Raw genomic sequence first — 20,774 nt, 5'->3', positions numbered from 1 at the left:
CAAGCAGCGGGTCTTTTACAAGATTACAGCCTGGGTGACTATCCGTTCTCCGGGAGATATGTGATGTGCCCCTAAGCATGTCTGCTGCAGTGAAGGATTTACACTTTGCTCTTTGCAATATTGATCGCTGCTGTGCAGAGACACTCCTCAGGGTGGCATTGCGATTGTTTGCTCGCACGCAATCAATTCCCGAGTTTTATGATTACTTAAAAAATCATATATATACTGGATCACCGCCCCTGGCAGTGTTTGTGGGCAGTCCTGGGCGCTGGAACATGGCGCGCTGTATATGCCACCTGGGCTGAGCTGATATTACTGCTTCATTTCTCATCGGTTGTCTCTTGGGCGTTTCATAAAACAATACAGCGTGGGAGGAGGCCATTCGGCCCATCGTGCCTGTGCCGGCTCTTTGAACGAGCTCTCCAATTAGTCCCACTCCCCCTGCTCTTTCCCCACAGCCCTGTGAATTTATCCATTTCAAGTATTTATCCAATTCCCGTTTGAAAGTTACTATTGAATCTGCTTCCACCGCCCTTTCAGGCAGCGCGTTCCAGATCACAACAACTCGCTGCGTAAAAACATTCTCCTCATCTCCCCTCTGGTTCTTTTGCCAATTATCTTAAACCTGTGTCCTCTGGTTACCGACCCTCCTGCCACTGGAAACAGTTTCTCCTTATTTACTCGATCAAAACCCCATATAATTTTGAACACCTCTATTAAATCTCCTCTTGACCTTCTCTGCTCTAAGGAGAACAATCCCAGCTTCTCCAGTCTCTCCACATAACTGAAGTCCCTCATCCCTGGCACCATTCTAGTAAATCTCCTCTGCACCCTCGCCAAGGTCTTCACACCCTTCCTAAAGTGCGGTGCCCAGAATTGATCACAATACTCCAGCTGGGGCCTAACCAGTGATTTATAAAGGTTTAGCGTAACGCCCTTGCTTACGTCTGTCACTCGTTAGGGGCAGGCGTGGCGACAGAGACCTCGGCGATTTCCGCTTTGTGGTTCTGCTTGGTGGCCGGAGGGGGAATATTTGAGGTTGGGGGGTCACATCACCGCCACTGCGGATTGCGCCCCCCTCTTGGCGATGCCTCGGTAAGCATGGCTGCGTCATGCGGTCTCAGGCCTGCTCTGGGGTTGCCCCAGTGTCTGTGCGTTTCTCTCTTTGTTACTCTCTTCCTTTCTCCCCGTGTGCCACCCTCTTCCTGCGTCTCGATTACTTTCTCTCTTTCTTCTCGGTCTATGTTAGTGGACCGAGATTAAGCCGCGATTTTGCTGACCTCCGCGGGTCGGTGGCGGGTCCCGACCCCGCTGCTAGCTCCATCCCGCTGTCTAAAGTGATTTTCCCTTGATAGGGATTATTAAGCCCGCCCAGCGTGTTTCCTGGCCAATTAGAGGAAGAGGGTCTGGTGATGTCATTTGATGACTTAAAGGGACCGTGGACAACTTTATTCTGATACTTGTGCTGTCAGTGTTCTACAGCATTGAGGTGCTTCAAACACTGACAACGACTGCACAGAGGCACAGGGCTGCACCCAGGATTCCCTTCATATTCTTGTGGAGAGAATCACAGCACGCAGGGCGGTTCTCTTCCCTTCCCATGGGCAGAAGAGACCTCCCCAGGAGATCAACACAGCCTGGTTGCACATTGCAGAGGAGGTCACAAGGAGGGATGTGGTCAGGAGGACCTGGGTGCAGCGCCGCAAACCTTTCAATAATCTCAGTAGATCACGAAACATTACTGCAAAGCCGCACTCAACCTCATCCTGCTGTGCCTCCCATCACATCCCCATCACTCTGCCTCCCCTACCCTACTCCTGCACATCCTTACTCACACCAACATACCTTGCACCTCCACCCATCCCTCTCTATCTATATTATTATCACACTAGCCACTCCTCACTCACCCTCATAAGAACATAAGAAATAGGAGCAGGAGGAGGCCATTCGGCCCTTCGAGCCTGCTCCACCATTCAATGAGATCATGGCTGATCTTCTGCCTCAACTCCATTCACCGGCCCTATCGCCATATCCCTTGATGCCCTTACTAGTCAGAAATCTATCGACTTCTGTTTTGAATGTACCCAATGACTGAGCCTCCACAGCCCTCTGGGGTAGAGAATTCCAAAGATTCACCACCCTCTGTGTGAAGAAATTTCTTCTCATCTCAGTCCTGAATGGCCGACCCCTTATTCTGAGACTGTGACCCCTGGTTCTAGACTCCCCAGCCAAGGGAAACATTCTCCCAGCATCCACCCTATCAAGCCCTGTAATAATTGTGTATGCTTCAATGAGATCCCCTCTCAATTTTCTGAATTCAAGAGAATACAGGCCTAGTTTACTCAATCTCTTCTCATACGACAGTCCCGCCATCCCAGGAATCAATCTCGTGAACCTTCGTTGCACTCCCTCTATGGCAAGTATATCCTTCCTTAGGTAAGGAGACCAAAACTGTACACAGTACTCCAGGTGTGGTCTCACCAAGGCCCTATATAATTGGAGTAAGACTTCTTTACTCCTGTACTCAAATCCTCTTGCAATGAAGGCCAGCATACCATTTGTCTTCCTAATGGCTTGCTGCATCTGCACATTCACTTTCAGTGACTCATGTACAAGGACACCCAGGTCCCTTTGAGCATCTGCATGCCCCAATCTTTCACCATTTAGGAAATACTCTGCCTTTCTGTTTTTTCTACCAAAGTGGATAACTTCACATTTATCCACATTATATTCCATCTGCCATGTTCTCACCCACTCACTGAGCCTGTCAAGATCCCCTTGAAGCCTCTTCACATCCTCTTCACAACTGACACTGCCACCTAGCTTTGTATCATCAGCAAATTTGGAAATGTTACATTTAGTCCCCTCATCCAAATCATTGATATAGATTGTGAATAGCTGGGGCCCAAGCACCGATCCTTGCGGTACCCCACTAGTCACAGCCTGCCATCCTGAAAAAGACCCATTTATCCCTACTCTTTGTTTTTTGTCTGTTAACCAATTCTCAATCCATGCTAGTATATTACCCCCAATTCCATGTGCCCTAATTTTGTTCACCAACCTCTTGTGTGGGACCTAGTCCAATTATACCAACTAACAACACACAAGGGTAGGCACTTGGGTGTTTTATGCAGTGTTCATGTAAAGTTTCTGTTAATGTGGTGTCAAACATTGAAAGCTTTATTTTCAACACTTTGTGTTCTTGGGCAGATTTGCGTGCACCTTTGCAAGTGGCTTAGTGAGTTGCAGTGAATGATGAGACATAACGGTACCTCCCGCAATGGTGAGGAGTGTGAAAGGAATGGCTTGGGCATTGTAGGGATGCTTTATGGTGTTGGTGTGGGGTGGTGCCAGCCTGGCGCATCATGTGGCAGCCAGGGTGTACAGCGTCAAGTGACGTAAACCTGGCCATGGTGAGGCCATCCCTGGCCTCCCGGGAAGCGATGTGGTCGGGTGCTGATGCCCTCTGTCCTGTGCAGCATCAGTTGATTGCGGAGAAGGTTGGTGGTGGTGTTGTTGGTGCTGCTGGTGTTGGGGCTGATCGTGTTGGGATTCTGAGGACCAAGGTGAGAGAGTTTCAAGGGCACCCATGCTGATGGAATAGATGGCAGGTGAAGTAGAGATGACAGAAGCGATCTGTCAATGGCGAGAGAGGTAATGAGGTCAGACTGGATGGAGACTTGCAGCCTGGTGAATCTGTTATGGAAATGCAGTGAGGAAGAGCGTGTGGCTGAAGGGAAGATATCTCTGTAAGGTGGGAGCTTTTACTGTACATTTGAAGCTGTCAACTCAACAGCTGATTCAATGGCCACTGAACACCCGCCTCAGCTTGACAGACGTGGTCCACGATCAGCATGGACCCCATGGGCGAGCTGTCAAATGCAAAAGCTAAGCTGAAAATCATTCTTAAGTGGCTCTAAACAAGCCACTAATTATCTGAATTGGGTCTTCTGCTGCTGTGTGTCGGGTCAGCTCAGCAGTGACAGACTGGACATCGGGAAACGCGCATGGCGGCGGGTTCACAGCGGGGTCCCGACCGGCTGTGGAACAAAAAACACTTTCCTACCCGACCCGCCACCGATCGCGCCCGCTGTTCCCCAGCAAAATTCCAGCCTTACTGTTTGTTACATTCTTTTTATTGTGTTTGGCACTCTCTCCTTTCCATGTTTCTCCCATTACTCTCAGTGTTTGGAGTGTCAGCCCTGGCTCAGTGGGCAGCACTCTCGCCTCTGAGTCAGAAAGTGAGGGTTCAAGTCCCACACCAGAGACTTGGGCACAAAAATCTAGGAGGGAGCACCGCACTGTCGGAGGGACAGTACTGAGAGAGTGCCGCACTGTCGGAGGGGCAGTACTGAGGGAGTGCCGCACTGTCGGAGGGGCAGTACTGAGGGAGCGCCGCACTGTCGGAGGGGCAGTACTGAGGGAGCGCCGCACTGTCGGAGGGGCAGTACTGAGGGAGCGCCGCACTGTCGGAGGGGCAGTACTGAGGGAGCGCCGCACTGTCGGAGGGGCAGTACTGAGGGAGCGCCGCACTGTCGGAGGGGCAGTACTGAGGGAGCGCCGCACTGTCGGAGGGGCAGTACTGAGGGAGCGCCGCACTGTCGGAGGGGCAGTACTGAGGGAGCGCCGCACTGTCGGAGGGGCAGTACTCAGGGAGCGCCGCACTGTCGGAGGGTCAGTACTGAGGGAGCGCCGCACTGTCGGAGGGTCAGTACTGAGGGAGCGCCGCACTGTCGGAGGGTCAGTACTGAGGGAGCGCCGCACTGTCGGAGGGGCAGTACTGAGGGAGCGCCGCACTGTCGGAGGGGCAGTACTGAGGGAGCGCCGCACTGTCGGAGGGGCAGTACTGAGGGAGCGCCGCACTGTCGGAGGGGCAGTACTGAGGGAGCGCCGCACTGTCGGAGGGGCAGTACTGAGGGAGCGCCGCACTGTCGGAGGGGCAGTACTGAGGGAGCGCCGCACTGTCGGAGGGGCAGTACTGAGGGAGCGCCCCACTGTCGGAGGGGCAGTACTGAGGGAGCTCTGCACTGTCGGAGGGGCAGTACTGAGGGAGCGCCGCACTGTCGGAGGGGCAGTACTGAGGGAGCGCCGCACTGTCGGAGGGGCAGTACTGAGGGAGCGCCCCACTGTCGGAGGGGCAGTACTGAGGGAGCGCTGCACTGTCGGAGGGGCAGTACTGAGGGAGCGCTGCACTGTCGGAGGGGCAGTACTGAGGGAGCTCTGCACTGTCGGAGGGGCAGTACTGAGGGAGCTCTGCACTGTCGGAGGGGCAGTACTGAGGGAGCTCTGCACTGTCGGAGGGGCAGTACCGAGGGAGCGCCGCACTGTCGGAGGGGCAGTACTGAGGGAGCGCTGCACTGTCGGAGGGGCAGTACTGTGGGAGTGCCACACTGTCGGAGGGGCAGTACGGAGGGAGTGCCACACTGTCGGAGGGGCAGTACTGAGGGAGCGCGCAATGTCGGAGGGGCAGTACTGAGGGAGCACCGCACTGTCGGAGGGGCAGTACTGAGGGAGTGCCGCACTGTCGGAGGGTCAGTACTGAGGGAGCGCCACACTGTCGGAGGGGCAGTACTGAGGGAGCGCCGCACTGTCGGAGGGGCAGTACTGAGGGAGCGCCGCACTGTCGGAGGGTCAGTACTGATCGAGCGCCGCACTGTCGGAGGGGCAGTACTGAGGGAGCGCCGCACTGTCGGAGGGGCAGTACTGAGGGAGCACCGCACTGTCGGAGGGGCAGTACTGAGGGAGCGCCGCACTGTCGGAGGGGCAATACTGAGGGAGCGCCGCACTGTCAGAGGGGCTGTACTGAGGGAGCGCCGCACTGTCGGAGGGTCAGTACTGAGGGAGTGCCGCACTGTCGGAGGGGCAGTACTGAGTGAGCGCCGCACTGTCAGAGGGGCTGTACTGGAGCGAGTGCTGCACTGTCGGAGGGTCAGTACTGAGGGAGTGCCGCACTGTCGGAGGGGCAGTACTGAGTGAGCGCCGCACTGTCGGAGGGGCAGTACTGAGGGAGTGCCACACTGTCGGAGGGGCAGTACTGAGGGAGCGCCACACTGTCGGAGGGGCAGTACTGAGGGAGCGCCGCACTGTCAGAGGGGCTGTACTGGAGCGAGTGCTGCACTGTCGGAGGGGCAGTACTGAGGGAGTGCCGCACTGTCGGAGGTGCCGTCATTCAGATCAAACGTTAAACCGAGGCCCCGTCTGCCTTCTCAGATGGATCCCACGGCACTATTTTGAAGAAGAGCAGGGGAGTTCTCCCCGGTGTCCTGGGGCCAATATTTATCCCTCAACCAACATCACAAACAGATGATCTGGTCATTATCACATTGCTGTTTGTGGGAGCTTGCTGTGCGCCAATCAGCTGCCGCGTTTCCTACATTACAACAGTGACTGCGCTTCAAAAAGTACTTCATTGGCTGGAAAATGCTTTGGAATGTCCTGAGGGTGTGAAAGGCGCTGGAGAAAGGCAAGTCTGTCTTTCTTTCTCTCCGTTACTCTCTTACGGTTTCTCTTGCTCTTCCCCTTTCACTGTGTTTCTCTCAGTTCCTCTTACGAGCCGAGGTTTCCTGTTACAGGTACAGTTTACCCCTGATGATTAGAATTCTGCTGCCCCCACCCACCCAGTTTTCCAGGTTGGTTCATTAGGACGGCTCCAGGTGCAGGGAGAACACAAGTGGTGGGAGCAGAAAACTGCCAGTAAGAGAAATTTAAAGGGATGGGGACAATTAAGGAGAAGTGGAAGAATAGGGGGACAAAAATTCTGAAAGGCTCTGAAGATATCTCAGTCCATTAGCGACCATTGCCAAGACTGGAGGAGGAAGGGGACTAAGAAGCGACAGACAAAGAGCAATGGATGTTTATCATCAAGATCAATAGATTTTTGCTAGCCGAGGGTATTAAGGGATATGGAGCCAATGTGGGTAAATGGTTAGGATGCAGATCAGCCATGATCTAACTGAATGTGGCATGGCACTATTCGAAAAAGAGCAGGGGAGTTCTCCCTGGTGTTCCGGCCCATATTTATCCCGCAACCAACAAGACTAAAAAACAGATTGTCTGAGATTGTTCTCTCAAAGCTGTGTGCGGGATCTTGCTGTGTGCAAATTGGCTGCTGCGTTTCTTAGGGCATTTCAAATAGTGAGACTGTGTGAGAGAGCACAGTGGGATAGAATCATAGCAATTTACGGCACAGAAGGAGGCCATTCGGCCCATCGTGTCTGCGCCGGCCGAAAAAGAGCTCTCCAGCCTAATCCCACTTCCCAGCTCTTGGTCCGTAGCCCTGGAGGTTCCGGCACCTCAAGTGCATATCCAAGTACTGTTTAAATGTGATGAGGGTTTCTGCCTCGACCACCCTTTCAGGCAGTGAGTTCCAGACCCCCACCACCCTCTGGGTGAAAACAGTTCTCCTCAACTCCCCTCTAATCCTTCTCCCAATTACTTTCATCTCTGCCCCCTGGTTATTGACCTCTCTGCTAAGGAAATAGGTCCTTCCTATCCACTCTATCCAGGCCCCTCATAATTTTATACACCTCAATTAAATCTCCTCTTGGGACGGGGGGGGGGGGGCGGGGGGAGAGTGGGACGGGGACGGGGCGGGGGAGAGTGGGACGGGGGGGGAGGGTGGTATAGTGGGGGGGGGAGGGAGTGGGACGGGGGAGGGGGGAGAGTGGGACAGTGGGGGGGGGGGGAGTGGGACGGGGGGGGGGAGGGAGTGGACGGGGGGGAGAGTGGGACGGGGGTGGGGGGGGGGGGAGAGTGGGACGGGGGGGGGGAGAGTGGGACGGGGGGGGAGGGTGGGATAGTGGGGGGGGAGGGAGTGGGATGGGGGGAGAGGGGAGAGTGGGACAGTGGGGGGGGGGAGGGAGTGGGACGGGGGGAGGGGGGAGAGTGGGACAGTGGGGGGGGGAGGGAGTGGGACGGGGGGGGGGGGGAAGAGTGGGACAGTGGGGGGGGGAGGGAGTGGGACGGGGGGGGGGGGGGGAGAGTGGGACAGTGGGGGGGGGGGGGGGGGTGGGGGGGGGGGTGGGACGGGGGGGGGTTATTTGTTTACGGGCCAGAGCTGTCCCTTTAATACTCACTCTCAATTTGTTTCCCGTTCATCAATAATGGAATTTGCCTAATCAGTGAGGAATGACACAGTAATGATGCAATCAATGAGGGTAGAAAAATGACTGCAATATAATGCTGGTGCAGCTTGGGCGATGAGTTACTGTGCAAGCTATTAAGGAATCATTAGTTAAAGGTGTGGAGCAGGCAAGACATTTAAACATAACATCCCCTAAGTGCAAAGGGAGGAGCATTGGAAGTTTGGTGGTGACACTGATTGTGTTACTCTGCACTGTGGGGACAGCTGAACGATCCTTTTCCCACGGGAGAGGGAGAGGGAGAGAGACGCGGAATAACTTATGAGAAATGCCCGGCAGTTTCCCTCACTAAAGTTAAAACTGCAAAGGCTGTAATTCTAAAATGAAAACAGAAAAAGCTGCAGCGAGTCCCGTTCACCATCACCCCCTGTGCTCGCTGACCTATGTTGGCTCCCGGTCCGTCAACGCCTCAAGTTTAAAATTCTCATCCTTGTTTTCAAATCCCTCCATGGTCTCACCCCACCTCCCTGTCTCTGCAACCTCCTCCAGCCCTACAACCCTCCGAGATCTCTGCGCTCCTCCAATTCTGGCCTCTTGTGCATTCCCGATTTTAATTGCTCCACCATTGGTGGCCGTGCCTTCAGCCGCCTGGGCCCTGAGCTCTGGAATTCCCTCCCTAAACCTCTCTGCCTCTCACACCTCCTTGAAACCTGCCTCTTTGATCAAGCTTTTAGTCACCTGTCCCAATATCTCCTTATGTGGCTCGGTGTCAAATTCTGTTTGATAATCGCTCTTGTGAAGCACCTGGGGACGTTTTACTATGTTAAAGGTGCTATGTAAATACAAGTAGTTATTGTTGTCAGATTTGATGGTGGCAGGGCAAGTAGATAAGGCTATTTAAAAAAGGGGATGGGATCCTTGGCTTTGAATACAAAAGCCAGGAAGTTACGCTAAACCTTTATTAAACGCTAGTTCAGCACCAGCTGGAGAATTGTGTCCAATTCTGGCACCGCACTTTAGGAAGGATGTCAAGGCTTTGGAGAGGGTGCAGAGGAGATTTACTAGAATGGTACCAGGGATGAGGGACTTCAGTTATGTGGAGAGACTGGAAAAGCTGGGGTTGTTCTTCTTAGAGCAGAGAAGGTTAAGAAACATAGAAACATAGAAGATAGGAGCAGGAGTAGGCCATTCGGCCCCTCGAGCCTGCTCCGCCATTCAATGCGATCATGGCTGATCATCCAAATTCAGTACCCTGTCCCTGCCTTCTCCCCATATCCCTTGATCCCTTTAGCCATAAGAAATATATCTAACTCCTTCTTGAATATATTTAATGTATTGGTCAAATTCTGTTTGATAATCGCTCCTGTGAAGCGCCTTGGGACATTTTACTATGTTAAAGGTGCAGTGCTCCCTCAGTACTGCCCCTCCGACAGTGCAGTGCTCCCTCAGTACTGGCCCTCCGACAGTGCAGCGCTCCCTCAGTACTGCCCCTCCGACAGTGCGGCGCTCCCTCAGTACTGACCCTCCAACAGTGCAGTGCTCCCTCAGTACTGCCCTCCGACAGTGCACGCTCCCTCAGTACTGCCCCTCCGACAGTGCGGCGCTCCCTCAGTACTGCCCCTCCTACAGTGCAGCGCTCCCTCAGTACTGCCCCTCCGTCAGTGCGGCGCTCCCTCAGTATTGCCCTTCCGACAGTGCGGCGCTCCCTCAATACTGCCCCTCCGACAGTGCGGCGCTCCCTCAGTACTGCCCCTCCGGCAATGCGGTGCTCCCTCAGTACTGCCCCTCCGACAGTGCGGCGCTCCCTCAGTACTGCCCCTCCGACAGTGCAGCGCTCCCTCAGTACTGCCCCTCCGACAGTGCTGCGCTCCCTCAGAACTGCCCCTCCGACAGTGCGGTGCTCCCTCAGTACTGCCCCTCCGACAGTGCGGTGCTCCCTCAGTACTGCCCCTCCGACCGTGCGGCGCTCCCTCAATACTGCCCCTCCGACAGTGCGGTGCTCCCTCAGTACTGCCCCTCCGACAGTGCGGCGTTCCCTCAATACTGCCCCTCCGACAGTGCGGTGCTCCCTCAGTACTGCCCCTCCGACAGTGTGACGCTCCCTCAGTACTGCCCCTCCGACAGTGCGGCGCTCCCTCAGTACTGCCCCTCCGACAGTGCAGCGCTCCCTCAGTACTGCCCCTCTGACAGTGCTGCGCTCCCTCAGTACTGCACTGGAGCATCAGCCTGGATTACGGGGCTGAAGTCTCTGGATATTAAACATCCTCCTGGGAGAAGGGAATGGCGTTCTGCCCGGTGACTTTGTTGTCATACCTTCCTTCAACAATCACCTCCAAAAACAGACCCAAAAATGGTCATTCATCTTATTGCTTTTTGTGGGATCTTGCTGTGCCGTCAACCTACCCAGGTTTGCTTGCATAGCATTCACTGCAATTCAAAGTACTTCACTGTATGTGAAGTGCTTTGAGGCACTGCGGGAAGATGAGACAAGGCACGTACGTGCAAGACTCTCTTCTCTCCACTCAGGAGTGCCTGTGAACTGACTGCGCGTATGGACAATTTAAAATGTTTACAAAATAAAGCCTCAGTTGTCACAGCTGGGGATAGGAACAGGAGTCGAGAACACTCTGATCTTGGTAATGTACAAGATTACAGGATGTGGAACAGATTCCACTTCTGCTAATAGTACCTGGAAAGGTGGAGATCTCAATCATTTGACAAGGCCGACCGACATGTTCTCCAGACTGCCCACCTGCTCACAACCCCCGATCCACTCGCCATCCTGCTGTGGGGAAAAAAAAACCTCTCCCCGGTTTCATCGACCATACAGCACAGGAGGAGGCCATTCGGCCCACCGTGCCTGTGCCGGCTCTTTGAAAGAGCTCTCCAATTAGTCCCACTCCCCCCTGCTCTTTCCCCACAGCCCTGTAAATGTTTCCTTTTCAAGTATTTACCCAATTCCCTTTTGAAAGTTACTATTGAATCTGCTTCCACCGCCCTTTCAGGCAGCGCATTCCAGATCACAACAACTCGCTGCGTAAAGAAAAAATTTTTTCTTTCCGCAGCCCCGCTGTCTTGTCTGATGATCTTAAATCTGTGTCCTCTGGTTACCGACCCTCCTGCCACTGGAAACAGTTTCTCTTCATATCATGGTAAAATATTTGGAGCTGTGATGGGATTTGAACCGATGACCTGTCAGTTGGCAGTCCAGTGCCATATCCACTAGGCGACCAGGTAACCACGTGCACACTTGATAAATGCAATAGTATGCGACAATAATACAGAGCGGAAGGTCTCTGCTGAGTTAGTTCATCGTTGTTGGTGCAATCCTGGATTAGGGAAGGGAGGGAAAAAACAAAATCAACCAGGGCCCTTAATCCAGATCGCTATCTAGTGATTCCCCGCAGGAAGGGGCAAGTGTGGATGACAGAACAGAACGGCATCGGGCTTAGCTCTCTGCGACCGAATAGTCTGCCGACACACATGGTCCAAGAATGAATTTGAGAAAGAACTTGTATTTATAGAGCGACCTCGGGACGTCCCAAAGCGTTTTCCAGCCAATGAAGTGCAGTCCCTGTTGTAATGTCGGCAGCCAATTTGCACACAGCAAGCTCCCATAAACAGCAATGTGATCATGACCGGATCATCTGTTTTTTCAATGATGTTGGTTCAGGGTTAAATATTGGCCATGACACCGGGGTTAAATCACTGCTCTTCTTCGAAATAGTGGCCGTGGGATCTATTATATCCACCTGAGAGGGCAGAGGGGGCCTCGATTTAACGTCTCATCCGAAAGACGGCCCCTCCGACAGTGCGGCGCTCCCTCAGTACTGTCCCTCCGACAGTGCGGCGCTCCCTCAGCACTGCCCCTCCGAAAGTGTGGCGCTCCCTCAGTACTGCCCCTCCGACAGTGCGGCATTCCCTCAATACTGCCTCTCCGACACTGCGGCGTTCCCTCAGTACTGCCTCTCCGACAGTGCGGCGCTCCCTCAGCACTGCCCCTCCGACAGTGTGGCGCTCCCTCAGTACTGCCCCCCCCCTCAGTACTGCCCCTCCGACAGTGCGGCGCTCCCTCAGTACTGCCCCCCGACAGTGCAGCGCTCCCTCAGTACTGCCCCTCCGACAGTGCGGCGCTCCCTTAGTACTGCCCCTCCGACAGTGCAGCGCTCCCTGAGTACTGCCCCTCCGACAATGCGGCGCTCCCTCAGTACTGCCCCTCCGACAGTGCAGCGCTCCCTCAGTACCGCCCCTCCGACAGTGCGGCGCTCCCTCACTACTGCCCCTCCGACACTGCGGCGCTCCCTCAGTACTGCACTGGGAGTGTTGGCCTGGATTTTTGTACTCAAGTCTCTGGAGTGGGGACTTGAACCCACAACCTTCTGACTCAGAGGTGAGAGGGCTGCCCACTGAGCCCCGGCTAGCACCCAATATGAAGAACGGTTAGTTATTTGGGGGGGGGGGGGGCGGGGGAGATACCAGAGGGGTCTTTAGGAACGACACCCCAGCAGGGAGTCAACACCTCCAGGAAGGAGAGAAGGAAAAAGAATTGGGTGAAAAAAGAAAAAGGGGAGATTTTTTTTTCCTCTGTGCAACAACTGCTCTCTCCACGCTGGACAGCTCGATCGCTGACACAAGGCAGACCCCGCTCTCCACACCTGTCCCCGAGCAGTGTCCTGTTACCACTGCAACACATCTCCACAGACTGCCGTATCCTCGGGGCACTCCATTAAACTACCACGCCCCCGCCCCCCCCCCCCGGCCCCTGTTTTTCCCTCTCCTCTCTCTCCCCTCCCTTCCCAAAGCCTGTTGTTAAACAAGTGCAGAGTTAATAAATGTTCTTCAAGCGCCTGTTCCCCGAGACACCCTGCTGCGTTCTGCTCTCTGTCTCACTTGACCTGGTCGAGACCTCTTGTCTCTTCCACGTGCCCTGGGTTTCGGAGCCCATCCATACCTCCAGGCAAGGGAAGCGGTGACATTTGTCTGGAGTGCTTTCTGGAAGCTGCGTGCTGGCAGATGCTTTGTGTCGGTTTGCCGGGTTTCCCCCTGCCGTCTCCCCCGCCCCCCCCGCATCCCCTCTCTCCCACCCACACCACCCCCCCTCCTTCAGAAAGCTGACTCCCAACAGCTCGGAAGGGGGCGGGAGTGGGGAAGTGTAATCGTTTTAAAATGTGGGGCCGGAACAATAGGCAAACACAGAACTCTCCATCTTTGACCTGTCGGAGGAGAATGGGGCAGAAACAGCTGGACATAACTCCACAAACGCGTGTAGTGTGTCAGTCAGACTGTGCCTTTTGTATGGCGCAGGTTGCCATTCAGCAGAGGTGAAAGGGCAACTTTAAAAACTGTTTATATTCTCTCAGAGTGAATCACTGTTTACCAGACTGAAGTAACCAGCCTGATTTTGAAACGTAACCTGTCCTGGTATTGGTGCATTGGAAACTATTAGCTGCCTGTCTTTCTATATAGAATCATATAAATTTACGGCACAGAAGGAGGCCATTCGGCCCGACGTGCCTCTTTCGCTCCATGTATATATAGAGTCTGTCTGCTTCTCCTTCTGTATCTCTGTGCGTATGTCTCCCTCTTTCTCTCAGGACACAAGGAAACTGGACATTTTTATCTGTACAACTCTCAGTATTTCAGCAGAAAGTGTGGGCTGTGGACCATTGCAGGTGTGTTTACAACAACAATAATATGCTTTTATACAGCGCCTTTAATGGAGAGAAAACCCCCAAAGCGCTTCACAAAAGCATAAAAGACTTGCATTTCTACAGCGCCTTTCACGACCTCAGGACGTCCCAAAGCGTTTACAGCCGATGAAGTACTTTTTGAAGTGTAGTCACTGTTGTAATGTAGGAAACGCGGCAGCCAATTTGCGCACAGCAAGCTCCCACAAACAGCAATGTGATAATGACCAGATAATCTGTTTTAAGTGATGTTGATTGAGGGACAAACATTGCACTGGAGTGTCGGCCGAAGCATAATCAGACACAAATTTGACACCGAGCTACATAAGGAGGTATTAGGACAGGTGACCAAAAGCTTGGTGAAAGAGGTAGGTTTTAAGGGAGGGTCTTAAAGGAGGAGGGCGAGGTAGAGAGGCGGAGAGGTTTAAGAGAGGCAATGCCAGAGCTTAGCCTCCAGACAGCTGAAGGCACAGCCGCCAATGGTGGAGCGATGGAAATCAGGGATGCGTAAGAGGCCAGAATTAGAGGAGCGCTGAGATCTCAGAGGGATGTAGAGCTGGAGGAGGTTACAGAGATAGGGAGGGGCGAGGGCCACGGAGGGATTCGAACACGAGGATAAGAACCGTAAAACCGAGTCGTTGCCAGACGATGTGGGTCAATGAGCACCGGGGGTGATGGGTGAACGGGACTGGGTGTGAGTTAGGACACGGGGCAGTGAGCACAGGGGGGTGATGGGGTGAACGGGACTGGGTGTGAGTTAGGACACGGGGCAGTGAGCACAGGGGGTGATGGGTGAACGGGACTGGGTGCGAGTTAGGACACGGGGCAGTGAGCACAGGGGGTGATGGGTGAACGGGACTGGGTGTGAGTTAGGACACGGGGCAGTGAGCACAGGGGGTGATGGGTGAACGGGACTTGGTGCGAGTTAGGACACGGGGCAGTGAGCACCGGGGGTGATGGGTGAACGGGACTTGGTGCGAGTTAGGAGACGAGGCAGCAGAATTTTGGATGAGCTGTAATTTGTGGAAGGTGAAGGATGGGAGGTCGGCCAGCGTTGGAATAGTCGAGTCTGGAGGGGACAAAGAGCTCAGATGAGGGGTTTCAGCAACAGGCGAGTGGGTGCAGTTTCCAGGACTGAGTTGTATTTCTTTGTTAGGTAAGGATACGGAGCAAAGGCGGGTAAATGGCACTGGGGTACAGATCAGCCATGTTCTAACTGAATGGTGGGACAGGCTGGAGGGGCTGAATGGCCTCCTCTTGTTGCGACGGACAGGGAAGCAACCAATGTCAGATTGCTGACCGACACAGAAGGGTTAAATGATTTTTAAAAAAAATAAAGACTGCGCCACTTATTGTGTTTTTCTTTTATTATGACACCAATTGATTTTCGAATTACTCATCCCGCCCCACCCCCCCAACCCACCCCCCCCCCACTAAAGTTGCAATTCCAATAGAGCGGCATAATAAAAAAAAACAGCCAAAGTCAGTGAACTTTGCACCTTAGAAAGTCAGGCCCATCATTTACTGGGCTTACTTCGCACCAGTGACGGATAGATTTCCCCACAGATGATCGGATCGATCCGTGTGCGGAGCATCTCCGTGTCCAGCTCGTGCGGGAGTAAAAATAAAACAGGGGTGGGGGGGGGCTGTGGGCGAGCGTGGAGGTTAGTAATCAGATATTATAAGGGCCAGGTCTCTAAACGCGCTGCACCGGGCTCTGCGGTGTCAGCCAGCTGTTGACCCTCAGATAAAGACGAGCCGGTGGGTGGCGACTAATTGCTCAAAGGCTTGAGGGGGCCTAAAGGTTGCGGCCCCCTCGCCGGGATCCCCTGACGAGGGGGATGCTTCGACACTGCATAAGGCAACAAGACGTTACAAGGCCAGGCCCAGCTGCCTGTTTTTTTTTTACAAAGAAAGGCAAGTGAAGGTGGGGGGGGGGGGGGGGGGGGGCAGTGAGGATCAGGGCGGCGTGTGGGTTGGCCAGGCAGATCTTTATGAACTACCCTGGTTCAAAGGCCAGAGGTCAGAGGAAGTGAGAGGGGAAATATTATGCTTTTCATTATTAAAGTGTAATATTTTATTGCTGGTTGGAATGGTCTGATCGATTGGGTTCTGAGTCAACGGGTCTATCAATTATTGAAGTGCTTAGTCAAATAGTCAGAGAGATTAAAGGGTCCGGGGGGGGGGGGGCACAGTAGCACTGGGCTATCTGGACTGTTAAAAACACACTGTCTCTCTCCACTCCTCACGTCTGCCTGAAAGAAAAAGGCTTCTGAACATTTCGTTCCTTCTCCCTTCTTCACCCAGGTTAACGAGTGGGCCTTTGGCGCAGCGGTAAGCATCCCCGCCGCTGGGCCAGAAGGTGTAGGGTTTCGAACCCCGCTCCAGACAGTCCCGGCAAGTGGAGTCGGAGCTCCGGCTCTAAATTCTGGGTTGACATCCAGCGGGATACTTGCGTCCGTGGGTGTGGGTGGCCCCCCCCCCCTCGTATGAGTTGTGGGAGCCCGTAAAACCCTCCCGCCATAGGACTAACCACCCTAATGGCTGGTATGAAGATGGTTACGGTCACGGAAGGAGCGTTTAACGCGGCCAGAAATCCTTCCACCACTTCATACAGTTCCCCAAAGGGAACAGTGTGAAGACACGTACGACGACGATGACCCAGGTTAACAAAACAAAAAATAGACTTGTATTTCTACAGCGAATTCCACCACCTCAGGATGTCCCAAAGCGCTTTACGTCCAATTAAGTACTTTTTGAAGTGTCGTCGCTGCTGTAATGTGGGAAACGCGGCAGCCAATTTGCGCACAGCAAGCTCCCACAAACAGCAATGTGATAACGACCGGATAATCTGTTTTTAGTGATGTTGATTGAGGGATAAATATGGGAGAACTCCCCTGCTCTTCTTTCAAAATAAGAACATAAGAAATAGGAGCAGGAGTAGGCCAATCGGCCCCTCGAGCCTGCTCCGCCATTCAATAAGATCATGGCTGATCTGATCCTAACTGCCAATCTACTATCACAGAACCATCTCCTGAATCTAACAGAATTAGACACACGAACTAGGAGCAGGATCAGGCTACACGGTCCCTGGGCCCGCTCCGCTACCCACAGGGCCATGACCGATCCGAACCTAGACTCATGTCCAAATTCCTGCCCGCTCCCCGTAACCCTTAATTCCCTTTACTTCTAGGAAACTGTCTATTTCTGTTTTAAATTTATGTAATGATGTAGCTTCTACAGCTTTTTGGGGCAGCATATTCCATGGACCTACCACCCTCTGAGTGAAGTAGTTCCTCCTCATCTCAGTTTTGAAAGAGCAGCCCCTTATTCTAAGACTATGCCCCCCTAGTTCTAGTTTCACCCATCATCGGGAACATCCTCCCCGCATCCACCCGATCCAACCCCTTCACAATCTTATATGTTTCAATAAGATCGCCTCTCATTCTTCTGAACTCCAATGAGTAGAGTCCCAATCTACTCAACCTCTCCTCATACGTCCATCCCCTCATCCCCGGGATTAACCGAGTGAACCTTCTTTGTACTGACTCGAGAGCAAGTATGTCTTTTCTTAAGTATGGACACCAAAACTGTACGCAGTATTCCAGGTGCGGTCTCACCAATACCTTGTACAACTGAAGCAATACCTCCCTATTTTTATATTCTATCCCCCTAGCAATGAAAGCCAACATTCCATTGGCCTTCTTAATCACTTGCTGCACCTGCATACTAACCTTTTGAGTTTCGTGCACCAGGACCCCCAGATCCCTTTGTACTTCAGTACTTTCCAGTTTCTTGCCATTAAGATAATAACTTGCTCTACGATTTTTCCTGCCAAAGTGCATAACCTCACACTTTCCAGTATTGTATTCCATCTGCCAAATCTCTGCCCACTTACTTAGCCTGTCTATGTCCCCTTGCAGGTTTTTTATGTCCTCCTCACTCACTACTTTCCCTCCCATCTTAGTATCATCTGCAAACTTTGCCGTGGGATGTTTTACATCCACCTGAGAAAGCAGACGGGGCCCTCGGTTTAGCATCTCATCCGAAAGCAAACATAAAAAGTGCGAACAAGCATTTCTAGAGGAATGGAGTGGAAAATCAGGGGAGATATGTTAAACTTGTATCGAACCTTCTGGTCTCCATATTGTAAAAAGAATATTGAGGCACTGGAGAAAGCTGAAAAAAGATTTACAAGGATGATAACAGAAGTGAGAGGTTATACCTATCAGGAAAGATTGAACAGGCTCTAGAAAAGAGAAGGCTGATGGGAGACCTGCTAGAGGTATTTAAAATTAGGAAAGTGTTTGATAGGGTAGACGTAGAGAAGATATTTGCACTCGTGGGGAAGAGTCGAAAAGTAGGGGCCATAAATATAAGAGAGTCACTAATAAATCCAATGGGGAATTCAGGAGAAACTTCTTCACCCAGAGAGTGGTGGGAATGTGGAACTCGCTGCCACAGGGAGTGGATGAGGTGAATAGTATGGATACATTTAAGGTGAAGCTGGATAAAACCATCAAGGAGGAACAAATACAGGAAACTCTCTCTTTACCGGCACCTAAATAACCGGAAATCTCTCTTAACCGGCAAAATTCAGGAGTAGGTTCAGGTAAGTTTTACTTCATATTAGTGGCCGTGTAACCGGGGTTCCTGGATCTGTGGCCATGTAACAGGGACGCCTGGATCTGTGGCCATGTAACAGGGACGCCTGGATCTGTGGCCATGTAACAGGGACGCCTGGACCTGTGGCCATGTAACAGTGACGTCTGCACCTGTGGCCATGTAACAGGGACGCCTGCACCTGTGGCCATGTAACAGTGACGTCTGGATCTGTGGCCATGTAACAGGGACGCCTGGATCTGTGGCCATGTAACAGGGACGCCTGGATCTGTGGCCATGTAACAGGGACGCCTGGATCTGTGGCCATGTAACAGGGATGCCTGGATCTGTGGCCATGTAACAGGGATGCCTGGACCTGTGGCCATGTAACAGGGACGCCTGCACCTGTGGCCATGTAACAGGGACGCCTGCACCTGTGGCCATGTAACAGTGACGCCTGCACCTGTGGCCATGTAACAGGGATGCCTGGACCTGTGGCCATGTAACAGGGACGCCTGCACCTGTGGCCATGTAACAGGGACGCCTGGATCTGTGGCCATGTAACAGGGACTCCTGCACCTGTGGCCATGTAACAGTGACGTCTGCACCTGTGGCCATGTAACAGGGACGCCTGGACCTGTGGCCATGTAACAGGGACTCCTGCACCTGTGGCCATGTAACAGGGACGCCTGGACCTGTGGCCATGTAACAGTGACGTCTGCACCTGTGGCCATGTAACAGGGACGCCTGGATCTGTGGCCATGTAACAGGGACTCCTGCACCTGTGGCCATGTAACAGGGACGCCTGCACCTGTGGCCATGTAACAGTGACGTCTGCACCTGTGGCCATGTAACAGGGACGCCTGCACCTGTGGCCATGTAACAGGGACGCCTGCACCTGTGGCCATGTAACAGTGACGTCTGCACCTGTGGCCATGTAACAGGGACGCCTGCACCTGTGGCCATGTAACAGGGACGCCTGCACCTGTGGCCATGTAACAGGGACTCCTGCACCTGTGGCCATGTAACAGGGACGCCTGCACCTGTGGCCATGTAACAGTGACGTCTGCACCTGTGGCCATGTAACAGTGACGTCTGCACCTGTGGCCATGTAACAGGGACGCCTGGATCTGTGGCCGTGTACGGGGCTCTCGTACCTTGGTAAGTATACCTCTCTGTAATCCGGACTTTTTGATCAACCGGCACCACGCCGGTCCCGTCGGTGCCGGATAAAAAAGAGTTTCCTGTAGCAGGATATGGTGATGGGGAGAGATGAAGAGGGCTGGGAGGACCCTCGTGTGCAGCATAAACACCGGCATGGACCTGCTGGACTGAGTGGCCTGTTTCTGTGCTTTAAATACTTTGTAATGTCCGTCACTGACAGTCTCAATGTCCGTCAATTACAGTCTCACTATAATAGGGTGTAATGTCAATCACTGACAGTCTCACTATAATAGGGTGTAATGTCCGTCACTGACAGTCTCACTATAATAGGGTGTAATGTCCGTCACTGACAGTCTCACTATAATAGGGTGTAATGTCAATCACTGACAGTCTCACTATAATAGGGTGTAATGTCCGTCACAGACAGTCTCACTATAATAGGGTGTAATGTCCGTCAATGAAAGTCTCACTATAATAGGGTGTAATGTCCGTCACAGACAGTCTCACTATAATAGGGTGTAATGTCCGTCAATGAAAGTCTCACTATAATAGGGTGTAATGTCTGTCAATGACAATCTCACTATAACAGGGTGTAATGTCAGTCACTGACAGTCTCAGTATAATGGGATGTAATGTCAGTCACTGACAGTCTCAGTATAATGGGATGTAATGTCAATCACTGACAGTCTCACTATAATAGGGTGTAATATCCGTCACTGACAGTCTCACTATAATAGGGTGTAATGTCAGTCACTGACAGTCTCACTATAATAGGGTGTAATGTCAGTCACTGACAGTCTCACTATAATAGGGTGTAATGTCCGTCACTGACAGTCTCACTATAATAGGGTGTAATGTCAGTTACTGACAGTCTCACTATAATAGGGTGTAATGTCAATCACTGATAGTCTCACTATAATAGGGTGTAATATCCGTCACTGACAGTCTCACTATAATAGGGTGTAATGTCAGTCACTGACAGTCTCACTATAATAGGGTGTAATGTCCGTCACTGACAGTCTCACTATAATAGGGTGTAATGTCAGTTACTGACAGTCTCACTGTAATAGGGTGTAATGTCAATCACTGATAGTCTCACTATAATAGGGTGTAATATCCGTCACTGACAGTCTCATTATAATAGGGTGTAATGTCAGTCACTGACAGTCTCAATGTCCGTCAATTACAGTCTCACTATAATAGGGTGTAATGTCAATCACTGACAGTCTCACTATAATAG

The 20,774-nt window shown here is 52.6% G+C and overlaps 1 protein-coding gene across 1 annotated transcript in view; it reads right to left on the bottom strand.

Annotated features, from left to right (window-relative positions):
- Positions 1–20,774, bottom strand: part of clpb (ClpB family mitochondrial disaggregase) — a 136,465-nt gene that overhangs the window by 64,053 nt on the left and 51,638 nt on the right. The gene's annotated exons all lie outside the window — the stretch shown is intronic.

This window comes from Somniosus microcephalus, chromosome 10 (genome assembly GCF_052327205.1).
Source record: "Somniosus microcephalus isolate GS21.2 chromosome 10, FLI_Smic_1.0, whole genome shotgun sequence".
Taxonomy (NCBI): Eukaryota; Metazoa; Chordata; class Chondrichthyes; order Squaliformes; family Somniosidae; genus Somniosus; species Somniosus microcephalus.
Note: the sequence above shows the minus strand (reverse complement) of the source record. Positions and strands in the feature narration are given on the sequence as shown.